The sequence below is a fragment of the Canis lupus genome, chromosome X (genome assembly GCF_048164855.1).
Source record: "Canis lupus baileyi chromosome X, mCanLup2.hap1, whole genome shotgun sequence".
Classification (NCBI taxonomy): domain Eukaryota; kingdom Metazoa; phylum Chordata; class Mammalia; order Carnivora; family Canidae; genus Canis; species Canis lupus.
In genome coordinates, this window is record NC_132876.1 from 40,210,891 (window position 1) to 40,230,202 (window position 19,312).

Below are 19,312 nucleotides of genomic sequence, written 5' to 3' on the forward strand. Positions count from 1 at the left end.
ACTTGTAGCAGAGCTCCCTTTGCCTATCTCTGAAAAGGCCTGAAGCACTAATTAAAATCCTGCTGGTGCCGACTCTTAATTGGTGTGTGCCCTTTCTTGGCTACATGGCTACCAAGAGTGTGTACTCTTTACTCTGGTGGAAGCATGTGTTGGATTTCTTTTCCAGACACTCCATGGATCTCTTTTCACTTGGCTTCTTCTAGACCAGGAGTCAGTACTTTTCTTTTTGCTGTAAAGGTCAGAAAGTAAATATTCTAGGTGTTGCAGGCCATACAGTCTCTGTTGCAAAGACTCTTCCACTGTAGTGTTGAAGCAGCCATAGACAAGATGTAAACAAACGATCATGTCTGTGTCCCAGTAAAACTTTATTTACAAAAACAAACTGCAGGTCAAATTTGGCCCATGACTGCTCTTCTAGACATAATGTGCTGATTCAAATTAGTTGGCAGGACCTGTTTTCGGCTGCTACTGTGTTTAAGAGTATCTCTTTGGGGAAGAGATGTAAAAATTGTGGGAGTATTTTTCATCTTTCCCATTTTGAATGTGAAAGCCCATTCTTCATTAAATGTTGGATACCCTATAATAATCCGAATAGGCTAAATTATGATTCAGTCACTACTTAAAAATCTCAGTGGCTTCAAACAAAGATTTATTCCTTACTCATGCTGCCTGTACTCCTCAGACTGGCACATGTCTTTCTCATGCAGGGACCCTGGCTGACTGATCATTGCCATCTGGAATTTAGTTCCAGGGGCATGGGAAGGGAACCTAGCACATTTGGCCATGGCTCTCAAAGACTTCTGCCCATAAGTGACACAGATTACTTTTGCTCATGTGTCGTTGGCCACTGCAGGTCACATGGCCATGTTTTGACTTTGAAGGGACAGGGAATCGCAATGCTATCATTGGGTCTGTCTGAAAGGAGAACAAGAACATTGATGAATAGCCCTGATGACTATCACACATTCCAAAAACCTTTTTTTTTTCCAGGTTTCTTCTTCATATCCTTTCTTGCCCAGCTGATAGATTATCTGTTTATCTCTTGCCCAACTCTGCCTGGCTTTCTTAGTCCTGCTAGTCTTTGATATTGACACATGAGAGAATAGCTTAGGAACTAAAAGGCATTGGGACAGTACTTATTCCTTAAAATGCTATATTGACCAGCCATGAAAATAAAGTCAGGCCTTTGAGCTGGGTCCTCCATGCCATTGGATCCAAGGATTGATTATTGCTGGGCAGCAAGCCTGAGAACAGTTGGACATCTCATGCCTCTGGGTTTGATTTCACTTTGGTTTGCTTTTAATGGGAATTTGAATCATAGGGGAAGTTCTAAGCATATTGACTCTAGGCAGTTCCTGCCCTTAGAGCTATGGAGGGCAGTTGTCCAAATGGAAGCAAGAGGTCAAAATGAATGGTGGAAAGTGATGTTAATGCAATGTTATAGGCTACAGAGAAATTTAGGGCCCATGATTTTGGAGGAGGGAACATATTTGTAGGGACAAAGGAATAAGCTAATTGCTCCAAATCCTAATATCTCAGTGACTCAACACCATGGATGGGGGGCTCTGCTCCTTGTAGTCACTCAGGGATCCAGGCCCTGTCCAGGGTGGTGGCTTCACCATCCTCTGGGGCCTTGGCGTCCTCCATGCACATGGCCCTCAGTCTAGGGAAAAGAAAGGAGGGTTGTGAATTAGGTTTTGCCAGTCAGGCTTCTGATACATGTATATCACTTCTCACCACACTCCATTGACCTGATTGCATTCCTATAGCCCCATCCAATTGCACACAAGACTGTGAAATGCAGTGTAGCTGGGTGTTGGGGTGGGGGTGAGGTAGAGAGGAAGAAAGTGGGTTTAAGGACCACACACCATTGTGTATATTACTGAATAGCTGCCTTTAGCAAGTGTGACTTTTCCTAGTAAGAGCTCCAGCTTCTGAGTGTCCAACTGAAGTTTTTACTCACATCCTTTCAATATTGAAATGTTTGCCACTCACAGAGCATTGTAGGCTTTGGTGAAGTAAGAGTCTAGTCTTGCCTTCAGAGAATTTGCATTATAAATAAATATAAAGGCAATCCCCACCCCCGCACCCACCCCCGCCAAATCTCACATTTTGCATTGTACTTCACATGGCCTCAACTCGTAGGTAAAAGCAGTTATATTCTTGCTGGTACAGAGGCTTGGAATGTGTGTCCTAGGGGCAGAAAAGTAAAAAAAGATGACATTCAGTGAAATGATGATCAGTGACCATGGGCAACTCCTTCTGAATCCTAGACTGTTCACAAATCATTCTAAGAAACTAAAAGGCAGGCATTAAAAGGAGAACTTTTTGCCCTGGCTACCAGGGTACTCAGTCTTTAATGCTCACATTCAATAATTATATTAACTCTATAGGTTGGTATTTATTTTTTTTAAAAAAAGATGTTTTATATTTATTTATTTGAGAAAGAGAGTGAGCAAGAGGAAAAGCATGAACAGGGGAAGGGGCAGAGAAAGAGAGGGAAGCAGACTCCCCACTGAGCAGGGAGCCTAATGCATGACTAGATCCCAGGAGTCTGAGATCACAACCTGAGCCGAAGGCAGACACTTCACTTACTGAGCCACGCGGGTGCCCCTGGTTGGTATTTCTTACAACTACTTCTTCCTTCATGTTTTTTCAATTTACTTTGTAATTACTTCATGGTATTTGCCTTTTCTTGTAGAAATAAAGAGGAAAAAAAAGAAAGAGGTAAAAGGTCTTTTTTTCTTGTTTTATTTAATGCTGAGTTTGAAGATTAATATTTGTGAAAGAGATATTTGGTATGTATTGTGGCTTCTGTGCAGTTGATTTTACATGGTGTAGTTTTGGAGAAGAACCTCATGTTGAAGAAAGGCTCAACTCTCTAAACCAAAGGGGTGTATCGCTACTCTGAGGGCAGCTAGAGCTTCTGTGACTAGCCCATAGCTGTTGGTCAGAATGTAGAAAGCCCTTTCAAGTTCCTTTTCTCTGTAGCTTTATGTTGAATATTTATGGGTCAGATCATTTGTTTTTATTATTTCCTCTACTCCAGAGTTTCTAAACCTCTTTGGGAGCCAGGGAATTCTTTCTGGTCAGTTGCTGTCCTGTGCACTGAAGGATGGTTAGTGGCATATCTGACCTTTACCTGCTAGATGCCAGTAGCACCGCACCCTCCTCTACTTGCGATGATAAAAAAAAATATGCCTCCGGACATTGCCAAATGTCCTCTGGGGGAAGCATTGCCCTCAGTTGAGAACCATTGCTTTAGTCTGAAAATATTTATGGTCTTGCATAGATACCCTCACATCCCCTCAGGATCCCAGTCTTTAATTCAATGTATTTTGCCATTTACCATACAGATGGCAGTTGGAGACAGAGGTTAGGGGTGGCAGGGAACAAAGTTCTAAGATTGCCTGCATTTCTACTCCCATGGGGCAGAGGATGAGGCAGTATGGAAGAAACATCACGTGTGTATGTCCAGAACTGGGAATTAAAAAAAGGCCTTCTCAATACTCATGAACCTGTAAAAAGCTGACTCCATTTCTAGGATATTATCAAAAGTTTGGAAGAAGATGAGCTCTAGAATCTGAAGCCCTAAAGCAGTACCTCTCAAACTTTAATATGCCCATGAATCACTAGGACCCTTGTTGAACTCCACATGCTGAGTTGGTAGGTCTGGATGGGGGTCCAAGATTCTGCATTTCTAACTGGCTCTCAAGTTGACACTAACACTGCTGGTCCCCCTACCACACTTTGAGTAGAGGGTATGTGGTCCCGGAGAAGTGGAGCTGGCTGATCGATTCAGTTTTTTGGCTTTGTAGAGGGAATGGTTCTGTTCCAGATTGTCATTGGCCCAGTAACTAAGAAGGTAATCTGCAATTTTTAAACATTCCTTCCTTCTTTTTTTAAAAATACTTTATTCATTTATTCATGAGAGAGACACACACACACAGAGGCAGAGAGAGAGAGAGAGAGAGGCAGAGACACAGGCAGAAGGAGAAGCAGGCTCCATGCAGGGAGCCCGATGTGGGACTCGATCTCAGGTCTCCAGGATCACGCCCTGGGCTGAAGGTGGTACTTAACCGCTGAGCCACCCAGGCTGCCCACATTCCCTCTTTCTACCCCTCTTAAAAAATCACAGACCTAGGACGCCTGGGTGGCTCAGCAGTTGAGCGTCTGCCTCTGGCTCCAGGCATGATCCCAGAGTCCTGGGATCAAGTCCTGAATGGGGTTCCCTGCAGGAAGCCTGCTTCTCCCTCTGCCTGTCTCTGCCTCTCTCTCTGTGTCGCTCATGAATAAATAAATAAAATCTTTAAAAAAAAAAGAAAAGAAAGCAGAGCCCTAGGTTATAGCCTCCCCTACCCACTTTCGCACACTCACCCTAACCATTTGGGGCTCATAGGAAGTGAGGTGGTCATGTGCTTCCTTTCGATCCCTGTATCTTTTTAGACCACCTCTGTGAGAGAGAGACAGAGACAGAGACAGAGAAAGCACAAGTGAGGCAGGAGGTTCTTTTCAGAGTGGGGAACTTAGGAAAAGCAGTTCAGACAGGATTTTGTGTGAGTGGCTATGTTAACCAAGCTGTGCTTTCAAATAATGCAGTGTTGATCTTGACAGCAATAGAGTGTAGCTCTACTTCCAGGACCAGACACCACCGTGGTTCTGGTTCCAGCTCACTTCCTTGCTTTAGTGTCCTCCCCTGAGGAGGGAGATAATGATGACCCCTACCTCCTGGGGTGGCTCGGGAGAACAGAGCTAAAGCCTATGACATACACATACTGTGCTGAACAGAGCCTGCTCAGCAGAAGCATGAGTCAGTAAATCCCAGTTGCTAATGATACTGATGCTGTCTTTGTAATTATCAGAACCAGGGCTGTCAGATCTCTTTCTGCCTCTGGAGTATCTGTGTAGACCATGCTCCCACAGGTGACATCTGGCATTATGTTCAGTGTTTCCCAGTTTGAACTGGGCCAGTGTGTGAACTTTGAAACCACTCCTGCCAGAGACCCCAGTCCTTTTGAGAATGAAGAGACCCCCCCCACACACACACACCCTGCTTTTGAGAATGACTGGCCTAGAGCAATGATCGAATCTTGTATTAGATTTCCAGTCCTGGTAAATCCAAAAATGGCAGCACACCTTATCTACCTGCTTAATCTCTGGCCCCTGCAACCACTGCTGCCCATAATCATTTCACTTGAAAGTGCGGAGAAGGGCCATCCTGTGAGCATCTGGCTGCTGAAAGAAGAGTCCCAGTTTCAGGAAATCAATATTTTTTTTGACTATTCATGCCTCCATTTCCTGAGGGATAGTCACAGTCCCATGGCAATCAGTGGTAGGATTCTTTTGAATCCACATTCCCTAACCCAACTTGCTTTTCATTCTCTGTAATGTATGCTCTTACCTGTGTTACCCTTTGCCCAGCAGGGACTTCGGCTTCCATACTTAAAGGTTCTCCTGTCATGGCAAACACGATATTTGTTGGTATCCATATTCTATGCTCACAGTATCCCTTTTGGCGGGTTAAAGGATATCCGAAGTGCATGAGAAGGCAGAGGAACTGCCTCTTTTGGTCTCCAGGAAGAGGTGGACTGACTTTTCCTAACAGCACTCGGACTGCTGCAGCAGCCTGGAACCTTTGTCTGCCATCGCCTTCCATCAGCCTCTACAAGTGGCCTCCAGGGACCACTTTCTGAAGCCTGCCACTAACACTTTTCCAAACACAACAAAACGCTGTGTTGGGGGATATGTTTTCTCAATTAATCCTTAAGTCCTGAATGCCTCTTTTCTTCCTTGAGTATGTAATGTGGTAACAATGGGTTCTTTCTCTAGCCTCCTGACAGATCCTGCCTCCTACCCCACGGCTTCTTGTCCAGTCATCTTAGACCAGCCTCTCCGAAATATTCATCTCACTAAACAACTTCATTGCTGAAATCATTTCACTGGCTTCTCCTCCTCTGCAGGAAAAATCCAAACTCCTGGGCTGGACTTCTTTCCTCCCTACAGCCTGATGTCACTGGGCCGCTGTTGTTGCGAGTGCCAAACTGTATGGTTCAAGTTAACAATGTTTTATGGGGGATGTTTTCTCTTGTTTTACAGGGCTGGCTAATGAGAAAAAGAAAAGAAGGGAAAGGAGAAAGAAAAGGTTCAGGAAATGCCCACAGCTACCTAGGGATAGAAACACGTTAGGTCTTAGCAGAAGCTTGAGTGATTGAGGGTGGAAACAGGGTCCTGAATTCAGTAGTGTCTAGTGTCCACGAGATGGCAGATGTCCAGATCCTCAAGGTATCTAGTTAGGAGTCATATTCCTAATATCCAGGGATTTTCATAGCTATCATATCAATGGGAAAAAAAGTGCAGTGGTTTAGTAAAATTAGTCAGGGGAAATGCAGGATTTTAGTTAAACAGGACTATTTACTATGGGACTTTGGATATCCGTTAACCCACCGAAAGGGATATTGTGAGCATAGAACATGGATCTTTTCCCAACTTTAGTTGAAGCACAGCATTTTGTTTGAACAAGGCATCTTGTGGACTAGGAGTGCTCTGCCTAGCGGACTTGGGAAATGCTGGTGTAGGCAATACAAAGGAATGCTTGACTACACTCCCCACTGTCTCAGCCAGATGCCTTGCATTGTTTCTGTAAATGCTGCTTGAGGGTAGTGACTAATTTGTCCATTTCAAAGGGTCGTTGACCTTCAAAAAAAAAGCCAAGTTCCCAAAGGATTAGAACTGAGTAATAGAACTCATTCTTTATTTAGGGGAGAAGGGGAATGACAGTGAGTGACACCTGTTACTACAAAACCTGTCTATTAACAATCAGGTGTTATGCAGAATACTTGATTTCTCATTCCCATTTCAACTACAAATGCATTTGTTATTACATCATTGGAAAATTAGAAAATTTTAAAAACCCATTGTGTAGTAATTTAGGAATGAGAGAATTGGTGCCACTGCAGAAGGGGATTCTTGTTGTTGGGCTGCATAATCCAAGTTCGGATGGAGACTTGGGATTCTGAACTTGGCCCGTGAAAACAGAAGGATTTGTTTTATCTTTTCCCCAGCTGTTGGACTGGATTTTAGTGGGCTTCCCTAGCCCTCACGTTTTGTAGCTCCGGGTAAAATTAAGTTTGAGTCCTTGCTTTGGCACTAAATTAACAGAGCCCTCTTGGCAACTCTGGCCTCACCTGCACCTGTCAAGAGAGGGAGGCCCATTTCCAGTTTCCTCTTGGAGATATACACAGGAAACTCTAGAAGGTTTATGTGACGAGAGTGGAATGGTCCATGAGCTGAATAATGGAGCTGATGATAAAGCTATTCAATAAAGTGGAAGAAGGCATTTTGACAGAACGGAACATAGAGGTTCCCTCTAAAGACTGGATTATGGGAAGTTTTCGCCAGTGCACAGAAAGCTGAAAATGAGCATGAGGGATCCTGGAACCCTAGAACATGGACTGAATTGCCAGCAAAATCCCCATGGTGCTAAGGTGAAACCCACAAGCTCTTCGCTTTATATTAAACGAGTGGAGGCACCTCTTTGGGTTCATGGAACATTTTGAGAAGCTGGACCCTCTTCTCAGAAGAATGCACCTACCCTCATGCACTCAAAATTCTGTAACTCACTTCAGAATCCCTTTCAAGAGTCATGCTTCTAGCACCCCAGCTCTCTGGAACTTCAGTGAAGAGCAACCTTGCCCCTGGTTGTGCACATAACTCTTCATGGAATTAATAATAAACTCTCAACGTTTGAGCTTGTATTACTATGTGAATGTTTCTTCCTCTGCTCCAGTGCTAGAGCCAGCAGAAGATGGAGAAGTCAAGACATAAGCCTTGCCTCCTTTACACTTATGGGTTCCTTAGAAAACAGTACACTTGTCATCAGGTGTTAGACTAAACAAACAGACTATTAGAGCTGCCACAGGAAATCAGAGCATGTGGGATGGACAGTGAGGGCTGGATAAAATATGAGTAAGCAAAGGATAGTCTGTGGGAGTGGTTGGGTCTAGCATGAGCCAAGGCAGAGTTGCCAAGGAGCACAGTGAGGCCAAGGACCCGCTGGTCTGAAGTGGAACATTCTTTAGCCAAGGGATGTCTCTTTGAGGTGTGCTTCATTACCCTGGCTGGGCCATGCCACGAAGGTGCTCCCCACCTAGAGCTTCAAGCCTTGGATGCTTGCCCACAGGCAGGTGACTGACACCACAAGGCTAGAATGGGCATCTGAAAGGCAGCGGGTCACAAACTGAGGGGACTATTTTGAGTTGGCAGAACCATCATGAGATGTAGTAAGCTCTGGATCCTGTACCACTGGAGCAGACTCAGTGATCATTCTCCTTCTACCTTCGGACGAAGTGCACTTGGTAAGCCAGAGATAATCATAATCAATGGGCTCTGTTGGGTATAGCTTCTTTGTTCCCAGAGCCTTTTCCAAAACTGGGATCTTGGGCATTCTCACCACATCCCCATGAAGTAGAATCAAATGAAATGATGGTGCCTGACCGATACTTACTACCTGCTTGCAAACGCAGAACATTCTTTAGAAACCGAAGCACAGAGATGCGGACTGACAGAGCAAATCAGTGGCACAACCCAGCCAAGAAGGCATGTGCTTCCCCCCAGCCCAATCCCCAGATCTAGTGCTGGGGCTGCCAACAGCGCTTGTCTACAGAGAGACGTGGTCTTTTCTCTGGCTCAGACTCTCTCCTCAAGCCATCCTTCCCAGCATCTGTCTGACAAGAGGGCATATCCAGGCAGGGTCAGCTACTGACTGCCAACAGCTGAAACATTAAGGGAAGTGGGATGAAAAACAGTCCACAGATGGGTTCCGGGTGAGGAGGGAAGAAGCAGGATTATACCAGGGTGTGAGCTTTCAGCACTTTCTTGCACTCTGCACTCCAGCTGGACGGGCAGATGACTGTTTTCTTTCACTCAGCACCTTCTTGCTTTGGGACAGAGTGTTGCGTCTGTCTGTGGAACTGCAGAGTGATCTGAACCTGCTGCAGGAATTTCCTGGCCCGGGTCCCCACCAGGGAGTTAGGCTGGGGTGCGAGTTGGGAGGCCACGAGTCTTGTGGAAGGTGTGGGCCTGAACACAGTCTGGAAGATTCCGAGCAGGAAAATACTCCCTTGCCATCAGCCCCCTCTTTCAGCTCAGCTGTCTGGCAGACCTATCCCATCTCCCAAGTGGGGGTACCCCGTGGCATGGCCACGGAACACCAGATAAAACTATGACTTGGGATTGACCACCCCACCCTACCTTACTCCCACCCCTTTGTGGGTTCTCCCTTCCTTTTTCATCTACCTTTCCTTCTTTGCCTGCCTCCCTATCACTTTACACAGCACCTTCATTTTTCCCAGGCCTGCCCCACTCTGATACTCAGCCCCTGTGTCTGCATTTTAGGATGTTGAAGTGGTTTAGTTTAATTGGTAACAGTTTTATTGAGATATAATTCACATATCATTTACTCTTTTGAAGTGTGCCATTTATTTGGATTTAGTGCCATCACAAGATACTACCGCCATCACCACTGGCCACTTCCAGAATATTTTCCTCAACCTCAAAAGAAGCCTCATAGCCACTGGCAGTCACTCCAGCCCTCCTCCCCACAGGTCCTGGCATCTGGTGACCTACTGTCTGCCTCTGTGGATTTGTCTATTCTGGACATTTCATACAAATAGAATCATAACATTATGTGAACTTTTGTGTCTGGCTTTCTTCTTTAGCCTAATGTTTTCAAGGTGGATCTAGGCTAACTGAATAATATTGCTACTATGTGGATATACCACCTTTTGTTTATCCTTTAATCCATTGATGGACACTTGGGCTGTTCTCACCTTTTGGCCATTATGAATCATGCCGCTCTGAAGATGCGTGTACATCTGTTTGAATCCCTGCTTTGACTTCTCTGGGTACATGCCCCACAGTGGAATTACTGGTTCATGTGGTAACTCTGTATTTACCTTGGATGAACTGCCAGACTGTTTTCCAAAGCAGCTGTACCATTTTACATTTTTACACTCCCACCAGCAGTGGAGGAGGGTTCCAGTTTCTCTACATCCTCGCCAACACTTGGTGTTACTGACTTTTTTATTATAGCCATCCTAGGTGGGTACAAAGTGGTCCCACACTGTGGTTTTTTCTCCCCTACACCAATGCCCTACTCTTTATCGGGGGACTCCTTTCCAGTCTTTGGGACTCACTAGTGTGAATTTATTAAACCTCTGGGAAAGGTAAAGCCCCTAACTAATGTTGGAACCTGGGGCTATGTCAGGCACTCTGGCAGAGCAGAAGAAGAGAGTTTAGGGACAGAGTGGACTTGCCACCTTTGGAAGCTCTACTGTAGCAGGAACAGTCTGCCCTACCAGTCAGCTGAGAACAAAGGCATAAAAGGATTCTTGGTGAATGTGATGGCTCAGATGTGACTTTCTAGTCACCACTCAGAATCTGGCAATTTTTAAGTTCTACGGAGCAGTGGAATACAGTTGTTTCAGCGTGGTCTGCTAGAACAAAAATACCATAGATTGAGTGGCTTCAACAACAAATATTTATTTCTCACAGTTCTGGTGGCTGGGAAGTCCAAGATCAAAGTGCCAGCAAATACTGTGTCTGGCGAGACTCCACCTCTTGGCTTGCAGACAACCACCTTCATGTGTTTCCTCACATGCTGAGAACAGAGATCATTTTCCCCCGTCTCTTCTGATAAGGGTACTAATCCCATTCATGAGAGCTGTGCTGTCTTCACCTAATCACCTTCCAAAGGTTCCATCTCCCTTTTTTTCTTTTTCACATTTTTGTTTAAATTCGAGCTAGTTAACATACAGTGTAGTATTAGCTTCAGGTGTACCAATATAGTGATTCAACACTTCCACGTGACACCTGGTTGCTCATCACAAGGGCCCCTCTTAATCCCCATCACAAATTCCCCCCATCCCCCCACCCACCTCCCCTCTGGTGATCATCAGTGTGTTCTCTAGAGTTGAGTCTGTTTCTTGGTTTGCTTCTCTCACTCTTTTTTCCCCCTATGCTAGTTTGTTTTGTTTCTTAAATTCCACATAGGAGTGAGATCATATAGTATTGGTCTTTCTCTGACTAACTTATTTCATTTAGCATTGTATTTTCATGTTGTTGCAAATGGCAAGCTTTTGTTCATTTTTATAGCTGAGTTATATTCCGTTGTACACATGTATCATTTCTTCTTTTTTTTAAATGATTTTATTTATTTATTCATGAGAGACACAGGGAGAGAGAGACAGAGAGAGTCAGAGACACAGGCAGAGTTCGGAGAAGCAGGCTCCATGCAGGGAGCGTAACGTGGGACTCCATCCTGGGTCTTCAGGATCAGGCCCTGGGCTGAAGGCAGCGCTAAACCACTGAGCCACCTGGGCTGCCCCCACTTCTTCTTTATCCATTCATCAGTTGATGGACATTGGGGCTCTTTCCATAATTTGGCTATTGTTGATAATGCTGTTAGAAATATCAGGGTGCATGTGTCCCTTTGAATCAGTATTTTTGTAGCCTTTGGGTAAATACTTAGTAGTACAATTGGTAGGGTAGTTCTATTTTTAACTTTTTGAGGAACTTCCATACAGTTTCCCAGAGTGACTGTACCAGTTTGCATTCCCACCAACAGCACATTCCCCTCTCTCCACATCTTTGCCAACACCTGTTGTTTCCTGTGTTGTTCATTTTAACCATTCTGACAGGTGTGAGGTGATTATCTGTTCATAGTTTTGATTTGTATTTCCCTGATAAATGATGTTGAGCATCTTTTCATGCATCTGTTATCCATCTATATGTCTTCTTTTTTAAAAATTTATTTATTTATTTATTTATTTATTTATTTATTTATGAGAGAGAATGCACAAGAGCAGGGGGAGGGGAAGAGGGAGAGGGAGAAGCAGGCTCCCCGATGAGTAAGGAGCCCAGTGGGGGCTTGATCCCGGGACTCTTGGATCATGACCTGAGCCGAAGGCAGACACTTAACCAACTGAGCCACCCAGGCAACTCTGTCTTCTTTTTTTAAAAAGATATTTATTTATTTATTTATTTATTTATTTATTTATTTATTTATTTAGGAGAGAGATGGGGTGGGGAGAATGCAAGCAGGAAGAGGGGCAGAGGGAGAGAGAATCCCAAGCAGACTCTATGCTGAGAATGGAGCCTAACTGGGGGCTCAATCTAACGACCCTAACATCATGGTCTGAGTCGAAATCAAGAGTCACATGCTTAATTGACTGAGCCATGCAGGCACCCCAACCATCTGTAAGTCTTCTTTGGAAAAATGTCTCTTCATGTCTTCCACAAAGGCCCCACCTCCTAATAGCATCTCATTGGAGATTAGTTTTTTAATATATGAATTCGTGGGGGAGAGAGGACACAAACTCAAGTGTACTGCAGGCACTATAAAGATTAGGCAGGCCCACATCTCTTCCCTCACCAGCCTACTTTCTACCTTCCAGAAGTTCTGTCATTTATAGCTAATAGTAACACAATGTTAGTAACAGCAGTTACTAAGCATTAATATGTACCCAGTAGTATGGCAAGCACATTATTACGCATCTCAAATTGTTGGTTCCTCACAACAGCCTATGAGGTGGGTCCTGTTATCTGCTCCATTTTTTAGGTGAGGGAACTGAGGCTCAGTAGTGTAAAGTGATTTGCTCAGCTAATAATGGTAACTAATTAATAGCGAAGCTGGAATTTGGACCCGAATGGGAAACTCTTCTCTCTCTTCTCAGTTGGACAGATCTTAGAGGCTGTATTTTCAGTAATCTCCTCCACATAAGCCCTAAATTCTGGAAAGTTCCACACCCCTTGCCTCTTGCTCTACAGCTTCATTATGGTTAAAGCATCAAAGGCCCCTGTAACAATTTAATTATCTAGAAAAATAACCTGTTTGCAAACATTGTCTTCCATTGGCACCTGGGTATGAATGGAGATGAATCCCAAGCCTCCCTACCAGGATCTCAGTGTGGTGGGCCAGAGAGTTCAGCTTTTATGGAGGAGGACAGTTTGGGAAAGATCTGGAAGTCTTATGCACTGAAAGGAAGAAATCTAAATGGTAGGCATCCCTGATGTGGCTGCTGCACCCATCTGAAGCAGTACCTTTGCTCTTAGTGAGCATCCCAAAGAAAAACTCATCTGAGCCCACATGGCCTCAGAGGCTGAGCACTGTTCCTTTTTGGAAGGGGGCTATAGGCGGCCACTGTTCAGGATACATTCATTCTGCAGGATTTTTTGCATCCTTGCTTTATGCAGCACCCAGCTGTCCCACTGCAGCTGCGCTCCTTGGAGAAGCCTAAGTGGTTTCCCACGAGCACCCTCAGGCGTCTGCTTTCTTGCTGTCCGGCCAAGACCTAAAAGTGGCCGGAATTTGCATACTTTAAAACAGTTTGTTTTAGAAAGCAGAAAGCTTTAGAAAGCTCCCACTTTCCGCGGAGGTGTTGAATGGTGTCAGGAAGAAAGAACCATCTCACTGTGGTTGGGCTGGGGATACAGAGTTCTAACTAGGGTCTGTTCCATGAGTAGGAGTAGAGCTGTGACCAGCTTTGTAGGATTGATTTTCTATTGTTGGAAAGGACCTGAAATAGTCACCTAGTCTAGCCTTTGGCCTTCAAGTAGAATTTTTTTCCTCCAACAGAAACTCTTCAAACTGAATTTTGAGAATTTTTTTTCCAACCGAAACTCTTCATACAATTTTAGAATGAGAAATGCAGCCTTCTAGTGTCTAACCTAAAATTGTTCATGATGCAGGTGACATTTCTTCCCATTTGCCATAGTTCGGCAGTTTGCAGTAATCTGACCTCTCTTCCAACCTTAACCCATACGAGTTATCTAAACATGTTATTTTTTAACATCTTTTAATGCCAGCCCCTCCAACAAGAGTAGGATTTTCCTTGAAATCAGGGACATGTCTTATTTATCTCTGTAGCTCTAACCTAGCATGGTGCCAACTATTATCAAGATACAGTCAAGGACCTGTTTGCTCTAGGTATAGTCAGAGACCCCCATAAGTAGAAGTTGAATGAAGAAGGAAAAAAAAAAGTAAAATAGTCTCTTAATAGTCTATAAATAGTCTTTATTCCCAGAGTACCAAGGTACACATAAGCACAAAGCACACATAAAATAGTCTTTATTCCCAGAGTACCAAGGTACACATAAGCACAAAGCAAACGACATTTAATTTTTAAAGATTTTTTAAAAATCTATTCATTCATGAGAAACACAGAGAGGCAGAGACAGAGGCAGAGGGAGAAGCAGGCTCCCTGCAGGGAGCCTGATGTGGACTCGATCTCAGGACCCCGGGATCACACCCCGAGCCAAAGGCAGATGCTCAACCACTGAGCCACCCGGGTGCCCCCAATGCCATTTAATTAATTGCCCAGTTATCCATGGAAACAAGGAAATCCCTCTATGTTTTTCAGGTTTAATAGCATTCCTCTGTGGGCCTTCTTTCTATACCATTTACTGTGCACTGTTGTTACATACCAGATACTTGGGGGCTTTTTCAAATAAATGATCTCTAAACCTCACAGCCATGGAAGGTAGATGATATAGTTAGTTTGAAGATGAGGAAACCAAGATGCAAAGAGATTAAGTAGCCTTCCCAAGGTCACTGCTCAAAGAAAGGCCAAAACTGGGATTTGTACCTAATGTTCACAGACCTCAGAGACCAGGCTCAATTCTGTTTGTTTGCATCGATGTGAGACAGGGCTGAAAACACTGCCTATAAGCAGCTCCCTATCTCAGGACTTCGTTCCTTGACACTTTTGCCTTTTCCTTCTCGGGTTTCTGAGGTCTAGGGTCAAACTCTTTGGACTGTACAGTTGTGTGTGTGTGTGTGTCTGTGTGTGTCTGTGTGTGTGTCTGTATATCTCATCATAATTAAATTACTCCAAGCCTTCTGTCTTCATCTCTAAATTCCCCTCTGCCACACCTCCAGCATGGTCTGCAGATGTGCTGGGATCACACCAATAGAATGACAGAGAACCAGACTGGAAACATTAGCACCAGGCTAAGCCATCAGAGTAAAGTAGGAACCCAAGTAACAGTAGCAAAGGGCAAGAGAAGGGAGGGACTTGGAGTCCAGGAGATTGGCAACTGATCCCTGGGAGCTCTGGAGAGGTTTGCATTTCTCTCATAAACACTGGGAGTTGATTGGTCTCCTGACATGCAAGCAGCCTTTCTGACTTGTCAAGAAGTGGCCCACCAAGAAAATAGAAATTGGAGGGTAGGGGGAGCAACCCTACCCTCAAAATAGAAATCAGCAACCAGCATGAGGACGTTGGGTTCTGGAGGGTGGGAAGGAGGCCAGTGCCAGGAGGGGAGAGAATGGTGTACCAAAGGAAGTGGGATAGGACCACAGACTTCTTGGTAGGATTTGCCTGTTTCTCTGAAGAGAAAAAAAAACAAACTTGTGGCAAAGTTACTCATACTGAGATGTTCTTGACAATGTATAACCTCTCACAGAAATACTAGGATTATAAAACCTGATGGCAGAAAGGCAACCTTTTACCCCAAAGGAGTAGACTTGTAGGGATGGCATTTTAGGCACCAGTGAGATCAAAGAAAGAGATATTTAGACTAGGGGAGCATTTTTCTGAGCCCCCCTCCAGAAGTCATGGTTCTGTTGCATATAAGACCATCCCTAATGTGGGGGGAGGCCTGGAAGAACAGCTTCTTTTCCAGGCACAACTATAGTCACACAGCTTCGTGCTTGTCGGCTACCCCATGATCCTCCTCAGAATAGCATTCCTCTGAGGGGCCCTGAGACCAGCTCTGCTTTGGACTATTTTTTTCTGCCAGTTTCCGGCCAGGAACACCGAATGTGTTCCCAGGACCGTTGGTTTAGAAGCCCAGTCACCTTGGAAAATCTAGGAAGGGAGAGGGCAGAGAACCAGGTGGCCTTCTAAAGATGCAAGAGGAGATTTGAATCCCATGTCCCATTTTTTTATGCTACAACTACCCATTTTCATTCGATAAAACTGCAGATTACAAGTCACTTCTCCCACTTATTTATTTCTGAGACTGTGCACCCTTTACTTCACGTTATAAATTCGGAATGTAAGGACCCTGCTGTTCCACTGTACTATGAAGCTAGCATTTGCATCCATGCCCTAAATAAACTAATTTATTATGATGATGAGTTTTGATTTTTATGGTTTTTAACCATGAAGTTTGGGGGTGGCTTTTTCCCCATATATATATTTACATATTAAGATAAATATATATATTTAAAATAAATGTATTTATAATATATAAATAAATATATATTTTAATTCTAGTATAAGTAACATACAGTGCTGTGTGAGGTTCAGATGTACAATATGGTGATTCAATACCTCCATACATCTCATTCTTAGAAAGAAAAATGGAGGCCAAGAGGGGTGAAGTGGCTTGTGCAATGTTATGGAGAGCACCCCAAGCTGGCATTTCTGACTCAGTGATCCTACCTCCCAGTTTTAAAAAAAATTATTTTCTTTAGTAGAAATTGGTGTGCAACATCCTGCTTTGATATATATATATGACTACTACAGCCACGTTAATTAGCATCATCTCTTCACATAGTAACCATTTACTCTGTGGTGAGAACACTTGACATCTGCTCTCTGAGCAAATGTCCGGTATACAACCTAGTATGATTAATTACAGTCATCATGCTCTCTATCCATTAGATCTCTAGACATAATTCATCTTACGGAACCTCAACTTTGTGCCCTTTGACCAACATCACCCCATTGCCCCCGCCCCTGAGCCCAGGTAACCACCATTCTACTCTCTGCTCCTATAGATTTGACGGGTTTTTACATTTCACAAAAAGTGAGGCCATACAAGTTTTTTTTTTCTTTCTGTATCTGGCTTATTTCACTTAGCGTGTTCATCCATGTTGTTGCAAGTTGGGGAAATGTCTTTTTTAGGGTCAAATACTATTCAATTGTATATGTACATGTACCACAGTTGCTTTATCCGTTCGTTGACTGACAGGATGTTTCCATACCTTGGCTATTGTGAATAATGCTGTAAAGAGCATGGGATGCAAGTAACATGGGAGCCCAGATCTCTTCCAGGTACAGATTTCATTTCCTTTCCACACGCCAGTATTAACACCCACTCTGTAAAAAGAGCACAAATTGTGAGATGGGAAAACTCTATTTTTGAGTCGGCTTTCCTGTTAAATAGCTAGGTGTTGTGGGCGGAATCTTTTTGGATGTCAGTAGCCTCGTTTCCGTAATTCTCCCATCACTCCATTAAGGCTATTAAAAGAATGAAATAAGAATAAGTGGAAAGATATTTAGATAAGTTTGTCGTGTAAAACTAGCAGTAAGCATGCTTATAATCGTTCTTTTTTTTCTTTGATTCTCTTTTGTCTTTTTCTCTTTTGCTTCCTCCTCCATCTCCCGTTGAGCTGATTAATAGATTCAATGCTAGGCAACTCTGAAGACCGTTGCAAGAAAGACTCTCAAGGAAAAAAAAAAACCTCACCCTGCAGTTGCTTCCCCATTGACCTTTTAGCAGCAGACTCAATTTGAAAGAAAATCAATCCACATTATTTTGAAGCAAAATAATTCCAACCTTCTTTTTCCTTTTTTGGCATTCCAAAGATCTGTCAACTCCTGTAAGAGTCATGGTAGATATTCTTTTGTAGGTCATCCCAGTTTTCCTTCACCACAAAATACTGAGATTTGGTATAATTAAAGCCCAGGGGAGTGAAGGGGCTGGCCTCTGTCCTTTCTCCAGTGAGTTTCACTCCTGTCTACCAGCTGCAGCTATCTGGTTGCATGTATTTGTGGGCAGGAGCAGGGGCTTAGGGTCAAGTGGTATGAGTTAAACATTCTCTAGGAGCTAAGGTTTCTTCTTTCTTTTTTCTTTTTTGAAAGATTTATTTTACAGGGAGCATGTAAGCAGGGGGAGGGGCGGGGGGAGGGAGAGAGAATCTCAGACTCCTGCTGAGTGTGGAACCTTAGTTGGGGCTCAATCCCTGGATCTTGAGATCATAACCTGAGCCAAAATGAAGAGTTGGATGCTTAAGCAACAGAGCCATCCAGGTGTCCCTAAGGCTTCTTCTTGTTAAGGAACTACTTTTGTATCCTGTACAGAGTCGTTAATAAGTAGTGAGTTACTCAGAAATTGCAGCCAGATCAATGTATAAAGCAAAGTGTAGAGTTGAGTTAGTTATGCAAATTGCTGAAGCCAAAGTAAGTGTAATAGCAGTTTTCTGGTTAATGTAGGCCAAAACATTGTAGAGAGACAACATAGCCTTCCTGTTCCATTGGTTTTGGTTTTAAAATTAAATGGTCCCTTCCTTGTTACAGGTTTGATGTGATTGACACCGCCCTTGGTGTAGTGGTAAGGTTGGAAGATTCTAAAATCAGTCCGACGTCAGTTCAGATTTTGGTGCTACCACTTGCAAATTGTGTGACCTGGAGCAAGTCAGTTAATTTCTTAAGCCTTACTTTCCCCGTCAGCAAAATGGGCATAATCATGTCCATTTTAGAATATTATTGGTAAAAGCCAATGTGAGCATGTATGGAAAAGCACTCACCACTGTGCCTTGCATATTAATTAGGGCTCAGTAAATGTTAGCTATTATTTTATTATTATTATTACTATTACCATTAGCCTTTATCATTTTCACCTACATCCTAAGGAAGATTTCTTTTTTTAAAAAGATTTTATTTATTTATTCATGAGAGACACATAGAGAGAGGCAGAGACATAGGCGAGGGAGAAGCAGGCTCCTTGCAGTGAGCCCAATATGGGATTTGATCCCCGGATCCTTGGATTACGCTGAGTCAAAGGCAGACGCTCAACCACTCAGCCACCCAGGAGTCCCTCTAAGAAGAATTTTATTCTGTTTTTTCAAAGGGTGAAAGATTTATACGATCTGAAGGGAAAACAGAGTATCATTGTTTTTTTTTAAACAGTTGTATTTATACTGAGGTATAATTAACCCATAAGATGAACTCATTTGCATTATACTTTTGACTCATAGGAAGGAAGGGATGCTGGTCTAATGTCTAAGCCTTCCCCTAGTGAAACACACAACTCCCCTGATTTCTCTTCTTCCACTGTTCTACAGAGGGCACTTTCCAAGCCCTATTTAGATCTTTTGTTAATTTGTACATCAGTGATGAGTTTAATCTGGGGGCTTGTTCATTGTTGGGTGTGTGTATGCACGAGTGCGTGAGTATGTACACACAAGTACATACACCATGCATTTTAAGGAAGCCCTGTAAAAAGAGTTCTTGAGACCATTCACTTAGAGCCAAGTCCCCAGGTGCATTGGTACATTGACTTTTTGCTACATGGCCACCCTGCA

At 43.6% G+C, this 19,312-nt stretch overlaps 1 protein-coding gene and 1 long non-coding RNA gene across 2 annotated transcripts in view; one reads left to right on the plus strand and one right to left on the minus strand.

Moving 5' to 3' along the window:
- Positions 1-19,312, plus strand: part of CHRDL1 (chordin like 1) — a 121,127-nt gene that overhangs the window by 60,247 nt on the left and 41,568 nt on the right.
- LOC140628353 (uncharacterized) lies at positions 391-6,010 on the minus strand. The gene is made up of 3 exons (XR_012026634.1): positions 5,402-6,010; positions 2,110-2,193; positions 391-1,663 (listed from the first exon to the last, which is right to left on the minus strand). It is a non-coding gene; the product is annotated as an uncharacterized lncRNA (long non-coding RNA).